Genomic DNA, 16,153 nt, shown 5'->3' with positions numbered 1-16,153 from the left:
GATTGTAAACGGTATTTGAAGTAAATATTGATTGATGGTGCTCTGAAAATGTAGGTTTAAGCCTTTAAAAGAAGAGGCAGTTTCCCAGTTGGGGAATTGAACCCCAGTCTCCCAGGTCCCAGGCAGGGACACTCTCCACTATACTAAGTAGGAAGAGATATTTTTGTGTGTGCTGAGCAGCTCCTTCTTCTGTCAAACCCGCCCTCTCTGTGCCAAGCGTCTGAGTTTTTCCATTTCTCACTTCCTTCCCACCCACACGGGGGGCAGAGCTGGCTAAAGGATGCTGCAACTGTTGCACTCGCACTGCTCGCTCACATGCACGGGGGCACCCACCTCAGGGGGGGGGGGCGCTCTGCTTAGTCTCAACTTAACATTTAATACAACCTGCTGCAGAGTTCCTTCCCTTTACAGATTTCAGGCAACAATCAAAATGGCAACACAACTCTTCTCATTAATCTTCCTGCCAGAGAGAGCCCAGATTTTTGCCTGCTAGCAGCAGGGCCGGCTGTAGCCCTGGTGGCTGGAAGACAGTCTTTTTTGGCACCCCCCCAACCCCCTTCACTCCATCACCACCTACTCGGATTCACTCACTGCCACCTGCCAAATGTGCCCCTCATCTATCCATAGCCCCTCTCACATAGATTAGATTTGTTTTAAAGAGCTGGATAGCTGCTTGACTATCCAGACAGCTCTCCACATTAGATATGGTTCTGTTCTTTGCGTCAGGCACATGAACCCTCTACGCTATTTTATATCTAGTCAAAGGTGCCTCTGGACAAAACCACCAACTCTCTCCCTAGCAGGAACGGTAATCACAAGAGGTATCTTGGCATTTTATTTGCTTTCTGTAGTTTGGACACACAAGGAACTTTCCAGCATGAGCTTTTAAATCGCAAGTTTCGTAAGTTATTGCTAAACACAGCGCCCCCCGAGGTCAGCAACTCCAATCCTGGTCAGCACCCGGTGCGGCCGCACTGCTCGCACCTCCCTAAACCCGGCCCTGAGTGGCAGTTTTGCATCGCCATGAAATTGTCATGCCGTTGAGGTCAGTGTGTGATGTGGCCAAGGCTTTCCTATTTGAGGACTCCGGGAGAGACAGCTGCTCCCTTAATGAAGGAGTGGCCTTCTGACTGAAGTCACCTGAGGCAGGGGCCCACTGTCAGAGGCCTTATGGGGCAGGGACCCGCTGCAACTCCTGGCTTGCCCCATGCAACCCCTGGAGAACCCTAAATGACATCCATGTAAGTGCCTACTGTCGAGGTCAGCAAGGTCAGTGTGTGGCTCGGCCCAGGCTATCCTATCTGAGGTCTCCTGAAGGGACAGCTGCCACCTTAAAGAAGGAGTGGCGTTCTGACTGGCGCCAACTGAGGTAGGGGCCCGCTGTCAGAGGCCATATGGGGGAGGGGCCCGCTGCGACATCTGGCTTGCCCCTTGCGACCCCTGGTGACCCCTAGGTGACATCCATGCGAGCGCTTGCCGTCAAGGTCAGCGTGTGGCACGGCCAAGGCTATCCTCCCCTGAGGCTCCTGAAGGGACAGCTGGCGCCTGAAGTAAGGAGTGGCCTTCTGACCGAAGTCACCTGAGGCAGGTGCCCGCCGTCAGAGGCCTTATGGGGCAGGGGCTAAAGGGACATTTTAAGTCCAGCCAGAAGGCAGAAGGTTTGGTCTGTGCTGTCCTGGGGCAGGACTTCCTCCTTAGTAGGGCTGCCACCTGGCTGTGTTTTTTGAACTACCTCGTCTGTACGTTTAATTCCAGGCTGGTAAAAATATTGAGAAAAGCTGTGAAATTCAGGTTCTAAGAAAGGAGGCAACCCCAATCTTATACACACTGCGCTGACACTTACAAAGGGTATTCCTGGTGCAGCAGGGAAATGTGCCCCCTGGAGACATCTTGCAGTCACTATGTGGACAAGCAAGAGCTCTGGAGCTCTGGAGCTCTCAGCTGATCACAGCAAGATGGAGTGCTTTCAGATGTTATTTGGAGTGAAAAAAAGAGCTGTGAGAAAGCTGTGTGATATTGTGAGAAAAGTCAATTAAAGAAGAACTAGTGGTAATGAAGCATTTGTAATTGAAAGGTTTCCTAATGTGTTTGAATCCATGAAAAGTGTAAAATGAAAGGTTTCCTATAAGAAATGTAAGTGTAGAAGTAAAAAGTGTAAGGAACTTCGCGTTCCCTGACCGGGAATAGAACCCGGGCCGCGGCGGTGAGAGCGCCGAATCCTAACCACTAGACCACCAGGGAGCAGGCACAGGTCGTCCACCACCACCCAATATAGAAACAAGAACTGGTCAGCAGGCTACTCAGGATCCCATTTCCTATTACAGGAAAATTAAAGCAGACATGCAAGGACACACCATTTTCAGGCACAGCATGAAGAAAGAAATTGACTGCACCTCAAATGCACTCACAACTCTTCACACTTTACAGCTCTCCACGACCTAGCACACCCTCATAAGACATCCCATCCTTCAGCAGTAATAGCACTTACACACTTAACTAGCAGGAAAATTCAGAAGTACAATTAAAGGGACGATCAGTGCTTCTTCTCAGAGCCCCGATAGGAGGGCAGCTCTTAGCTTTCCCAGGTCAACGCAGGCATCTCCAGCTCTACATGAGCAGGCTTTTACTTAAGGTGCTGGGACCTGCACTCCTCTTTTACAATGCTGTGTATAGAACTACGAGTCCCACAATGCAGTGTAACACATGACCTGCTGTCGATAGTCATGGAAGAACCTCGGAACTAGAAAAGCTCTGATGAGATTAGTGGGTGGGCACGTCCGGGTCACTGCTTGTTTTCCTTTCTCAGTGTGTCTGTAAATTATACAACTTTACACTTTATCTAAAGATAAAAGGTTTCACCTTCCTATAAAACAATTCCTCCTTCAGAGTGTGCCCCAACATTTCATTTACTTAGTGTGAGAAAACAAAATAGCTTAAATGCATTTTTTTTATCATGCAGTACTTTCCTTTTTATCTCATGAAAAATCCTTGATTCCACCTTTCCTTTTTCAAGGAAGTAGGCAGGAAGTTTAAATGAAAAGGGAGAAATGGTTGTGAAAAAGAGTCTTAGGTCCAAATTGTGGGTGCTAGATTTTGAAAGGTACTTGATGGCATGAATAAATGTTTCGATTTGGAGGAGGTGTGTGGATGAAAGAAAAATGGGCGTACTCTGTAGTATGAGTGTGAGATTGTAAACGGTATTTGAAGTAAATATTGATTGATGGTGCTCTGAAAATGTAGGTTTAAGCCTTTAAAAGAAGAGGCAGTTTCCCAGTTGGGGAATTGAACCCCAGTCTCCCAGGTCCCAGGCAGGGCCACTCTCCACTATACTAAGTAGGAAGAGATATTTTTGTGTGTGCTGAGCAGCTCCTTCTTCTGTCAAACCCGCCCTCTCTGTGCCAAGCGTCTGAGTTTTTCCATTTCTCACTTCCTTCCCAGCCACACGGGGGGGCAGAGCTGGCTTAAGGATGCTGCAACTGTTGCACTCGCACTGCTCGCTCACATGCACGGGGGCACCCACCTCAGGGGGGGGGGCGCTCTGCTTAGTCTCAACTTAACATTTAATACAACCTGCTGCAGAGTTCCTTCCCTTTACAGATTTCAGGCAACAATCAAAATGGCAACACAACTCTTCTCATTAATCTTCCTGCCAGAGAGAGCTCAGATTTTTGCCTGCTAGCAGCAGGGCCGGCTGTAGCCCTGGTGGCTGGAAGACAGTCTTTTTTGGCACCCCCCAACCCCCTTCACTCCATCACCACCTACTCGGATTCACTCACTGCCACCCGCCAAATGTGCCCCTCATCTATCCATAGCCCCTCTCACATAGATTAGATTTGTTTTAAAGAGCTGGATAGCTGCTTGACTATCCAGACAGCTGTCCACATTAGATATGGTTCTGTTCTTTGCGTCAGGCACATGAACCCTCTACGCTATTTTATATCTAGTCAAAGCTGCCTCTGGACAAAACCACCAACTCTCTCCCTAGCAGGAACGGTAATCACAAGAGGTATCTTGGCATTTTATTTGCTTTCTGTAGTTTGGACACACAAGGAACTTTCCAGCATGAGCTTTTAAATCGCAAGTTTCGTAAGTTATTGCTAAACACAGCGCCCCCCGAGGTCAGCAACTCCAATCCTGGTCAGCACCCGGTGCGGCCGCACTGCTCGCACATCCCTAAACACGGCCCTGAGTGGCAGTTTTGCATCGCCATGAAATTGTCATGCCGTTGAGGTCAGTGTGTGACGTGGCCAAGGCTATCCTATTTGAGGACTCCGGGAGAGACAGCTGCTCCCTTAATGAAGGAGTGGCCTTCTGACTGAAGTCACCTGAGGCAGGGGCCCACTGTCAGAGGCCTTATGGGGCAGGGACCCGCTGCAACTCCTGGCTTGCCCCATGCAACCCCTGGAGAACCCTAAATGACATCCATGTAAGTGCCTACTGTCGAGGTCAGCAAGGTCAGTGTGTGGCTCGCCCAGGCTATCCTATCTGAGGTCTCCTGAAGGGACAGCTGCCACCTTAAAGAAGGAGTGGCGTTCTGACTGGCGCCAACTGAGGTAGGGGCCCGCTGTCAGAGGCCATATGGGGGAGGGGCCCGCTGCGACATCTGGCTTGCCCCTTGCGACCCCTGGTGACCCCTAGGTGACATCCATGCGAGCGCTTGCCGTGAAGGTTAGCGTGTGGCGCGGCCAAGGCTATCCTCCCCTGAGGCTCCTGAAGGGACAGCTGGCGCCTGAAGTAAGGAGTGGCCTTCTGACCGAAGTCACCTGAGGCAGGTGCCCGCCGTCAGAGGCCTTATGGGGCAGGGGCTAAAGGGACATTTTAAGTCCAGCCAGAAGGCAGAAGGTTTGGTCTGTGCTGTCCTGGGGCAGGACTTCCTCCTTAGTAGGGCTGCCACCTGGCTGTGTTTTTTGAACCACCTCGTCTGTACGTTTAATTCCAGGCTGGTAAAAATATTGAGAAAAGCTGTGAAATTCAGGTTCTAAGAAAGGAGGCAACCCCAATCTTATACACACTGCGCTGACACTTACAAAGGGTATTCCTGGTGCAGCAGGGAAATGTGCCCCCTGGAGACATCTTGCAGTCACTATGTGGACAAGCAAGAGCTCTGGAGCTCTCAGCTGATCACAGCAAGATGGAGTGCTTTCAGATGTTATTTGGAGTGAAAAAAAGAGCTGTGAGAAAGCTGTGTGATATTGTGAGAAAAGTCAATTAAAGAAGAACTAGTGGTAATGAAGCATTTGTAATTGAAAGGTTTCCTAATGTGTTTGAATCCATGAAAAGTGTAAAATGAAAGGTTTCCTATAAGAAATGTAAGTGTAGAAGTAAAAAGTGTAAGGAACTTCGAGTTCCCTGACCGGGAATCGAACCCGGGCCGCGGCGGTGAGAGCGCCGAATCCTAACCACTAGACCACCAGGGAGCAGGCACAGGTCGTCCACCACCACCCAATATAGAAACAAGAACTGGTCAGCAGGCTACTCAGGATCCCATTTCCTATTACAGGAAAATTAAAGCAGACATGCAAGGACACACCATTTTCAGGCACAGCATGAAGAAAGAAATTGACTGCACCTCAAATGCACTCACAACTCTTCACACTTTACAGCTCTCCAAGACCTAGCACACCCTCATAAGACATCCCATCCTTCAGCAGTAATAGCACTTACACACTTAACTAGCAGGAAAATTCAGAAGTACAATTAAAGGGACGATCAGTGCTTCTTCTCAGAGCCCCGATAGGAGGGCAGCTCTTAGCTTTCCCAGGTCAACGCAGGCATCTCCAGCTCTACATGTGCAGGCTTTTACTTAAGGTGCTGGGACCTGCACTCCTCTTTTACAATGCTGTGTATAGAACTACGAGTCCCACAATGCAGTGTAACACATGACCTGCTGTCGATAGTCATGGAAGAACCTCGGAACTAGAAAAGCTCTGATGAGATTAGTGGGTGGGCACATCCGGGTCACTGCTTGTTTTCCTTTCTCAGTGTGTCTGTAAATTATACAACTTCACACTTTATCTAAAGATAAAAGGTTTCACCTTCCTATAAAACAATTCCTCCTTCAGAGTGTGCCCCAACATTTCATTTACTTAGTGTGAGAAAACAAAATAGCTTAAATGCATTTTTTTTATCATGCAGTACTTTCCTTTTTATCTCATGAAAAATCCTTGATTCCACCTTTCCTTTTTCAAGGAAGTAGGCAGGAAGTTTAAATGAAAAGGGAGAAATGGTTGTGAAAAAGAGTCTTAGGTCCAAATTGTGGGTGCTAGATTTTGAAAGGTACTTGATGGCATGAATAAATGTTTCGATTTGGAGGAGGTGTGTGGATGAAAGAAAAATGGGCGTACTCTGTAGTATGAGTGTGAGATTGTAAACGGTATTTGAAGTAAATATTGATTGATGGTGCTCTGAAAATGTAGGTTTAAGCCTTTAAAAGAAGAGGCAGTTTCCCAGTTGGGGAATTGAACCCCAGTCTCCCAGGTCCCAGGCAGGGCCACTCTCCACTATACTAAGTAGGAAGAGATATTTTTGTGTGTGCTGAGCAGCTCCTTCTTCTGTCAAACCCGCCCTCTCTGTGCCAAGCGTCTGAGTTTTTCCATTTCTCACTTCCTTCCCACCCACACGGGGGGCAGAGCTGGCTAAAGGATGCTGCAACTGTTGCACTCGCACTGCTCGCTCACATGCACGGGGGCACCCACCTCAGGGGGGGGGGGCGCTCTGCTTAGTCTCAACTTAACATTTAATACAACCTGCTGCAGAGTTCCTTCCCTTTACAGATTTCAGGCAACAATCAAAATGGCAACACAACTCTTCTCATTAATCTTCCTGCCAGAGAGAGCCCAGATTTTTGCCTGCTAGCAGCAGGGCCGGCTGTAGCCCTGGTGGCTGGAAGACAGTCTTTTTTGGCACCCCCCCAACCCCCTTCACTCCATCACCACCTACTCGGATTCACTCACTGCCACCTGCCAAATGTGCCCCTCATCTATCCATAGCCCCTCTCACATAGATTAGATTTGTTTTAAAGAGCTGGATAGCTGCTTGACTATCCAGACAGCTCTCCACATTAGATATGGTTCTGTTCTTTGCGTCAGGCACATGAACCCTCTACGCTATTTTATATCTAGTCAAAGGTGCCTCTGGACAAAACCACCAACTCTCTCCCTAGCAGGAACGGTAATCACAAGAGGTATCTTGGCATTTTATTTGCTTTCTGTAGTTTGGACACACAAGGAACTTTCCAGCATGAGCTTTTAAATCGCAAGTTTCGTAAGTTATTGCTAAACACAGCGCCCCCCGAGGTCAGCAACTCCAATCCTGGTCAGCACCCGGTGCGGCCGCACTGCTCGCACCTCCCTAAACCCGGCCCTGAGTGGCAGTTTTGCATCGCCATGAAATTGTCATGCCGTTGAGGTCAGTGTGTGATGTGGCCAAGGCTTTCCTATTTGAGGACTCCGGGAGAGACAGCTGCTCCCTTAATGAAGGAGTGGCCTTCTGACTGAAGTCACCTGAGGCAGGGGCCCACTGTCAGAGGCCTTATGGGGCAGGGACCCGCTGCAACTCCTGGCTTGCCCCATGCAACCCCTGGAGAACCCTAAATGACATCCATGTAAGTGCCTACTGTCGAGGTCAGCAAGGTCAGTGTGTGGCTCGGCCCAGGCTATCCTATCTGAGGTCTCCTGAAGGGACAGCTGCCACCTTAAAGAAGGAGTGGCGTTCTGACTGGCGCCAACTGAGGTAGGGGCCCGCTGTCAGAGGCCATATGGGGGAGGGGCCCGCTGCGACATCTGGCTTGCCCCTTGCGACCCCTGGTGACCCCTAGGTGACATCCATGCGAGCGCTTGCCGTCAAGGTCAGCGTGTGGCACGGCCAAGGCTATCCTCCCCTGAGGCTCCTGAAGGGACAGCTGGCGCCTGAAGTAAGGAGTGGCCTTCTGACCGAAGTCACCTGAGGCAGGTGCCCGCCGTCAGAGGCCTTATGGGGCAGGGGCTAAAGGGACATTTTAAGTCCAGCCAGAAGGCAGAAGGTTTGGTCTGTGCTGTCCTGGGGCAGGACTTCCTCTTTAGTAGGGCTGCCACCTGGCTGTGTTTTTTGAACCACCTCGTCTGTACGTTTAATTCCAGGCTGGTAAAAATATTGAGAAAAGCTGTGAAATTCAGGTTCTAAGAAAGGAGGCAACCCCAATCTTATACACACTGCGCTGACACTTACAAAGGGTATTCCTGGTGCAGCAGGGAAATGTGCCCCCTGGAGACATCTTGCAGTCACTATGTGGACAAGCAAGAGCTCTGGAGCTCTGGAGCTCTCAGCTGATCACAGCAAGATGGAGTGCTTTCAGATGTTATTTGGAGTGAAAAAAAGAGCTGTGAGAAAGCTGTGTGATATTGTGAGAAAAGTCAATTAAAGAAGAACTAGTGGTAATGAAGCATTTGTAATTGAAAGGTTTCCTAATGTGTTTGAATCCATGAAAAGTGTAAAATGCAAGGTTTCCTATAAGAAATGTAAGTGTAGAAGTAAAAAGTGTAAGGAACTTCGCGTTCCCTGACCGGGAATCGAACCCGGGACGCGGCGGTGAGAGCGCCGAATCCTAACCACTAGACCACCAGGGAGCAGGCACAGGTTGTCCACCACCACCCAATATAGAAACAAGAACTGGTCAGCAGGCTACTCAGGATCCCATTTCCTATTACAGGAAAATTAAAGCAGACATGCAAGGACTCACCATTTTCAGGCACAGCATGAAGAAAGAAATTGACTGCACCTCAAATGCACTCACAACTCTTCACACTTTACAGCTCTCCAAGACCTAGCACACCCTCATAAGACATCCCATCCTTCAGCAGTAATAGCACTTACACACTTAACTAGCAGGAAAATTCAGAAGTACAATTAAAGGGACGATCAGTGCTTCTTCTCAGAGCCCCGATAGGAGGGCAGCTCTTAGCTTTCCCAGGTCAACGCAGGCATCTCCAGCTCTACATGTGCAGGCTTTTACTTAAGGTGCTGGGACCTGCACTCCTCTTTTACAATGCTGTGTATAGAACTACGAGTCCCACAATGCAGTGTAACACATGACCTGCTGTCGATAGTCATGGAAGAACATCGGAACTAGAAAAGCTCTGATGAGATTAGTGGGTGGGCACATCCGGGTCACTGCTTGTTTTCCTTTCTCAGTGTGTCTGTAAATTATACAACTTCACACTTTATCTAAAGATAAAAGGTTTCACCTTCCTATAAAACAATTCCTCCTTCAGAGTGTGCCCCAACATTTCATTTACTTAGTGTGAGAAAACAAAATAGCTTAAATGCATTTTTTTTATCATGCAGTACTTTCCTTTTTATCTCATGAAAAATCCTTGATTCCACCTTTCCTTTTTCAAGGAAGTAGGCAGGAAGTTTAAATGAAAAGGGAGAAATGGTTGTGAAAAAGAGTCTTAGGTCCAAATTGTGGGTGCTAGATTTTGAAAGGTACTTGATGGCATGAATAAATGTTTCGATTTGGAGGAGGTGTGTGGATGAAAGAAAAATGGGCGTACTCTGTAGTATGAGTGTGAGATTGTAAACGGTATTTGAAGTAAATATTGATTGATGGTGCTCTGAAAATGTAGGTTTAAGCCTTTAAAAGAAGAGGCAGTTTCCCAGTTGGGGAATTGAACCCCAGTCTCCCAGGTCCCAGGCAGGGACACTCTCCACTATACTAAGTAGGAAGAGATATTTTTGTGTGTGCTGAGCAGCTCCTTCTTCTGTCAAACCCGCCCTCTCTGTGCCAAGCGTCTGAGTTTTTCCATTTCTCACTTCCTTCCCACCCACACGGGGGGCAGAGCTGGCTAAAGGATGCTGCAACTGTTGCACTCGCACTGCTCGCTCACATGCACGGGGGCACCCACCTCAGGGGGGGGGGGCGCTCTGCTTAGTCTCAACTTAACATTTAATACAACCTGCTGCAGAGTTCCTTCCCTTTACAGATTTCAGGCAACAATCAAAATGGCAACACAACTCTTCTCATTAATCTTCCTGCCAGAGAGAGCCCAGATTTTTGCCTGCTAGCAGCAGGGCCGGCTGTAGCCCTGGTGGCTGGAAGACAGTCTTTTTTGGCACCCCCCCAACCCCCTTCACTCCATCACCACCTACTCGGATTCACTCACTGCCACCTGCCAAATGTGCCCCTCATCTATCCATAGCCCCTCTCACATAGATTAGATTTGTTTTAAAGAGCTGGATAGCTGCTTGACTATCCAGACAGCTCTCCACATTAGATATGGTTCTGTTCTTTGCGTCAGGCACATGAACCCTCTACGCTATTTTATATCTAGTCAAAGGTGCCTCTGGACAAAACCACCAACTCTCTCCCTAGCAGGAACGGTAATCACAAGAGGTATCTTGGCATTTTATTTGCTTTCTGTAGTTTGGACACACAAGGAACTTTCCAGCATGAGCTTTTAAATCGCAAGTTTCGTAAGTTATTGCTAAACACAGCGCCCCCCGAGGTCAGCAACTCCAATCCTGGTCAGCACCCGGTGCGGCCGCACTGCTCGCACCTCCCTAAACCCGGCCCTGAGTGGCAGTTTTGCATCGCCATGAAATTGTCATGCCGTTGAGGTCAGTGTGTGATGTGGCCAAGGCTTTCCTATTTGAGGACTCCGGGAGAGACAGCTGCTCCCTTAATGAAGGAGTGGCCTTCTGACTGAAGTCACCTGAGGCAGGGGCCCACTGTCAGAGGCCTTATGGGGCAGGGACCCGCTGCAACTCCTGGCTTGCCCCATGCAACCCCTGGAGAACCCTAAATGACATCCATGTAAGTGCCTACTGTCGAGGTCAGCAAGGTCAGTGTGTGGCTCGGCCCAGGCTATCCTATCTGAGGTCTCCTGAAGGGACAGCTGCCACCTTAAAGAAGGAGTGGCGTTCTGACTGGCGCCAACTGAGGTAGGGGCCCGCTGTCAGAGGCCATATGGGGGAGGGGCCCGCTGCGACATCTGGCTTGCCCCTTGCGACCCCTGGTGACCCCTAGGTGACATCCATGCGAGCGCTTGCCGTCAAGGTCAGCGTGTGGCACGGCCAAGGCTATCCTCCCCTGAGGCTCCTGAAGGGACAGCTGGCGCCTGAAGTAAGGAGTGGCCTTCTGACCGAAGTCACCTGAGGCAGGTGCCCGCCGTCAGAGGCCTTATGGGGCAGGGGCTAAAGGGACATTTTAAGTCCAGCCAGAAGGCAGAAGGTTTGGTCTGTGCTGTCCTGGGGCAGGACTTCCTCCTTAGTAGGGCTGCCACCTGGCTGTGTTTTTTGAACTACCTCGTCTGTACGTTTAATTCCAGGCTGGTAAAAATATTGAGAAAAGCTGTGAAATTCAGGTTCTAAGAAAGGAGGCAACCCCAATCTTATACACACTGCGCTGACACTTACAAAGGGTATTCCTGGTGCAGCAGGGAAATGTGCCCCCTGGAGACATCTTGCAGTCACTATGTGGACAAGCAAGAGCTCTGGAGCTCTGGAGCTCTCAGCTGATCACAGCAAGATGGAGTGCTTTCAGATGTTATTTGGAGTGAAAAAAAGAGCTGTGAGAAAGCTGTGTGATATTGTGAGAAAAGTCAATTAAAGAAGAACTAGTGGTAATGAAGCATTTGTAATTGAAAGGTTTCCTAATGTGTTTGAATCCATGAAAAGTGTAAAATGAAAGGTTTCCTATAAGAAATGTAAGTGTAGAAGTAAAAAGTGTAAGGAACTTCGCGTTCCCTGACCGGGAATAGAACCCGGGCCGCGGCGGTGAGAGCGCCGAATCCTAACCACTAGACCACCAGGGAGCAGGCACAGGTCGTCCACCACCACCCAATATAGAAACAAGAACTGGTCAGCAGGCTACTCAGGATCCCATTTCCTATTACAGGAAAATTAAAGCAGACATGCAAGGACACACCATTTTCAGGCACAGCATGAAGAAAGAAATTGACTGCACCTCAAATGCACTCACAACTCTTCACACTTTACAGCTCTCCACGACCTAGCACACCCTCATAAGACATCCCATCCTTCAGCAGTAATAGCACTTACACACTTAACTAGCAGGAAAATTCAGAAGTACAATTAAAGGGACGATCAGTGCTTCTTCTCAGAGCCCCGATAGGAGGGCAGCTCTTAGCTTTCCCAGGTCAACGCAGGCATCTCCAGCTCTACATGAGCAGGCTTTTACTTAAGGTGCTGGGACCTGCACTCCTCTTTTACAATGCTGTGTATAGAACTACGAGTCCCACAATGCAGTGTAACACATGACCTGCTGTCGATAGTCATGGAAGAACCTCGGAACTAGAAAAGCTCTGATGAGATTAGTGGGTGGGCACGTCCGGGTCACTGCTTGTTTTCCTTTCTCAGTGTGTCTGTAAATTATACAACTTTACACTTTATCTAAAGATAAAAGGTTTCACCTTCCTATAAAACAATTCCTCCTTCAGAGTGTGCCCCAACATTTCATTTACTTAGTGTGAGAAAACAAAATAGCTTAAATGCATTTTTTTTATCATGCAGTACTTTCCTTTTTATCTCATGAAAAATCCTTGATTCCACCTTTCCTTTTTCAAGGAAGTAGGCAGGAAGTTTAAATGAAAAGGGAGAAATGGTTGTGAAAAAGAGTCTTAGGTCCAAATTGTGGGTGCTAGATTTTGAAAGGTACTTGATGGCATGAATAAATGTTTCGATTTGGAGGAGGTGTGTGGATGAAAGAAAAATGGGCGTACTCTGTAGTATGAGTGTGAGATTGTAAACGGTATTTGAAGTAAATATTGATTGATGGTGCTCTGAAAATGTAGGTTTAAGCCTTTAAAAGAAGAGGCAGTTTCCCAGTTGGGGAATTGAACCCCAGTCTCCCAGGTCCCAGGCAGGGCCACTCTCCACTATACTAAGTAGGAAGAGATATTTTTGTGTGTGCTGAGCAGCTCCTTCTTCTGTCAAACCCGCCCTCTCTGTGCCAAGCGTCTGAGTTTTTCCATTTCTCACTTCCTTCCCACCCACACGGGGGGCAGAGCTGGCTAAAGGATGCTGCAACTGTTGCACTCGCACTGCTCGCTCACATGCACGGGGGCACCCACCTCAGGGGGGGGGGCGCTCTGCTTAGTCTCAACTTAACATTTAATACAACCTGCTGCAGAGTTCCTTCCCTTTACAGATTTCAGGCAACAATCAAAATGGCAACACAACTCTTCTCATTAATCTTCCTGCCAGAGAGAGCCCAGATTTTTGCCTGCTAGCAGCAGGGCCGGCTGTAGCCCTGGTGGCTGGAAGACAGTCTTTTTTGGCACCCCCCAACCCCCTTCACTCCATCACCACCTACTCGGATTCACTCACTGCCACCTGCCAAATGTGCCCCTCATCTATCCATAGCCCCTCTCACATAGATTAGATTTGTTTTAAAGAGCTGGATAGCTGCTTGACTATCCAGACAGCTCTCCACATTAGATATGGTTCTGTTCTTTGCGTCAGGCACATGAACCCTCTACGCTATTTTATATCTAGTCAAAGCTGCCTCTGGACAAAACCACCAACTCTCTCCCTAGCAGGAACGGTAATCACAAGAGGTATCTTGGCATTTTATTTGCTTTCTGTAGTTTGGACACACAAGGAACTTTCCAGCATGAGCTTTTAAATCGCAAGTTTCGTAAGTTATTGCTAAACACAGCGCCCCCCGAGGTCAGCAACTCCAATCCTGGTCAGCACCCGGTGCGGCCGCACTGCTCGCACCTCCCTAAACCCGGCCCTGAGTGGCAGTTTTGCATCGCCATGAAATTGTCATGCCGTTGAGGTCAGTGTGATGTGGCCAAGGCTATCCTATTTGAGGACTCCGGGAGAGACAGCTGCTCCCTTAATGAAGGAGTGGCCTTCTGACTGAAGTCACCTGAGGCAGGGGCCCACTGTCAGAGGCCTTATGGGGCAGGGACCCGCTGCAACTCCTGGCTTGCCCCATGCAACCCCTGGAGAACCCTAAATGACATCCATGTAAGTGCCTACTGTCGAGGTCAGCAAGGTCAGTGTGTGGCTCGGCCCAGGCTATCCTATCTGAGGTCTCCTGAAGGGACAGCTGCCACCTTAAAGAAGGAGTGGCGTTCTGACTGGCGCCAACTGAGGTAGGGGCCCGCTGTCAGAGGCCATATGGGGGAGGGGCCCTCTGCGACATCTGGCTTGCCCCTTGCGACCCCTGGTGACCCCTAGGTGACATCCATGCGAGCGCTTGCCGTCAAGGTCAGCGTGTGGCACGGCCAAGGCTATCCTCCCCTGAGGCTCCTGAAGGGACAGCTGGCGCCTGAAGTAAGGAGTGGCCTTCTGACCGAAGTCACCTGAGGCAGGTGCCCGCCGTCAGAGGCCTTATGGGGCAGGGGCTAAAGGGACATTTTAAGTCCAGCCAGAAGGCAGAAGGTTTGGTCTGTGCTGTCCTGGGGCAGGACTTCCTCCTTAGTAGGGCTGCCACCTGGCTGTGTTTTTTGAACCACCTCGTCTGTACGTTTAATTCCAGGCTGGTAAAAATATTGAGAAAAGCTGTGAAATTCAGGTTCTAAGAAAGGAGGCAACCCCAATCTTATACACACTGCGCTGACACTTACAAAGGGTATTCCTGGTGCAGCAGGGAAATGTGCCCCCTGGAGACATCTTGCAGTCACTATGTGGACAAGCAAGAGCTCTGGAGCTCTGGAGCTCTCAGCTGATCACAGCAAGATGGAGTGCTTTCAGATGTTATTTGGAGTGAAAAAAAGAGCTGTGAGAAAGCTGTGTGATATTGTGAGAAAAGTCAATTAAAGAAGAACTAGTGGTAATGAAGCATTTGTAATTGAAAGGTTTCCTAATGTGTTTGAATCCATGAAAAGTGTAAAATGAAAGGTTTCCTATAAGAAATGTAAGTGTAGAAGTAAAAAGTGTAAGGAACTTCGTGTTCCCTGACCGGGAATCGAACCCGGGCCGCGGCGGTGAGAGCGCTGAATCCTAACCACTAGACCACCAGGGAGCAGGGACAGGTCGTCCACCACCACCCAATATAGAAACAAGAACTGGTCAGCAGGCTACTCAGGATCCCATTTCCTATTACAGGAAAATTAAAGCAGACATGCAAGGACACACCATTTTCAGGCACAGCATGAAGAAAGAAATTGACTGCACCTCAAATGCACTCACAACTCTTCACACTTTACAGCTCTCCAAGACCTAGCACACCCTCATAAGACATCCCATCCTTCAGCAGTAATAGCACTTACACACTTAACTAGCAGGAAAATTCAGAAGTACAATTAAAGGGACGATCAGTGCTTCTTCTCAGAGCCCCGATAGGAGGGCAGCTCTTAGCTTTCCCAGGTCAACGCAGGCATCTCCAGCTCTACATGTGCAGGCTTTTACTTAAGGTGCTGGGACCTGCACTCCTCTTTTACAATGCTGTGTATAGAACTACGAGTCCCACAATGCAGTGTAACACATGACCTGCTGTCGATAGTCATGGAAGAACCTCGGAACTAGAAAAGCTCTGATGAGATTAGTGGGTGGGCACGTCCGGGTCACTGCTTGTTTTCCTTTCTCAGTGTGTCTGTAAATTATACAACTTTACACTTTATCTAAAGATAAAAGGTTTCACCTTCCTCTAAAACAATTCCTCCTTCAGAGTGTGCCCCAACATTTCATTTACTTAGTGTGAGAAAACAAAATAGCTTAAATGCATTTTTTTTATCATGCAGTACTTTCCTTTTTATCTCATGAAAAATCCTTGATTCCACCTTTCCTTTTTCAAGGAAGTAGGCAGGAAGTTTAAATGAAAAGGGAGAAATGGTTGTGAAAAAGAGTCTTAGGTCCAAATTGTGGGTGCTAGATTTTGAAAGGTACTTGATGGCATGAATAAATGTTTCGATTTGGAGGAGGTGTGTGGATGAAAGAAAAATGGGCGTACTCTGTAGTATGAGTGTGAGATTGTAAACGGTATTTGAAGTAAATATTGATTGCTGGTGCTCTGAAAATGTAGGTTTAAGCCTTTAAAAGAAGAGGCAGTTTCCCAGTTGGGGAATTGAACCCCAGGCTCCCAGGTCCCAGGCAGGGACACTCTCCACTATACTAAGTAGGAAGAGATATTTTTGTGCGTGCTGAGCAGCTCCTTCTTCTGTCCAACCCGCCGTCTCTGTGCCAAGCGTCTGAGTTTTTCCATTTC

The 16,153-nt window shown here is 48.6% G+C and overlaps 5 non-coding genes across 5 annotated transcripts; all 5 read right to left on the bottom strand.

The window, feature by feature from the left end:
- Nucleotides 1-2,169: 2,169 nt before the first annotated feature.
- On the bottom strand, nt 2,170-2,241 carry TRNAE-CUC (transfer RNA glutamic acid (anticodon CUC)). Its single transcript has one exon. It is a non-coding gene; the product is annotated as a tRNA-Glu (tRNA).
- Nucleotides 2,242-5,345: 3,104 nt separating this feature from the next.
- TRNAE-CUC (transfer RNA glutamic acid (anticodon CUC)) lies at nt 5,346-5,417 on the bottom strand. Its single transcript has one exon. It is a non-coding gene; the product is annotated as a tRNA-Glu (tRNA).
- Nucleotides 5,418-8,531: 3,114 nt separating this feature from the next.
- On the bottom strand, nt 8,532-8,603 carry TRNAE-CUC (transfer RNA glutamic acid (anticodon CUC)). The gene has a single exon. It is a non-coding gene; the product is annotated as a tRNA-Glu (tRNA).
- Nucleotides 8,604-11,717: 3,114 nt separating this feature from the next.
- TRNAE-CUC (transfer RNA glutamic acid (anticodon CUC)) lies at nt 11,718-11,789 on the bottom strand. The gene has a single exon. It is a non-coding gene; the product is annotated as a tRNA-Glu (tRNA).
- Nucleotides 11,790-14,899: 3,110 nt separating this feature from the next.
- On the bottom strand, nt 14,900-14,971 carry TRNAE-CUC (transfer RNA glutamic acid (anticodon CUC)). Its single transcript has one exon. It is a non-coding gene; the product is annotated as a tRNA-Glu (tRNA).
- Nucleotides 14,972-16,153: the final 1,182 nt, after the last annotated feature.

This window comes from Pleurodeles waltl, unplaced genomic scaffold (genome assembly GCF_031143425.1).
Source record: "Pleurodeles waltl isolate 20211129_DDA unplaced genomic scaffold, aPleWal1.hap1.20221129 scaffold_86, whole genome shotgun sequence".
Lineage (NCBI taxonomy): Eukaryota > Metazoa > Chordata > Amphibia > Caudata > Salamandridae > Pleurodeles > Pleurodeles waltl.
Note: the sequence above shows the minus strand (reverse complement) of the source record. Positions and strands in the feature narration are given on the sequence as shown.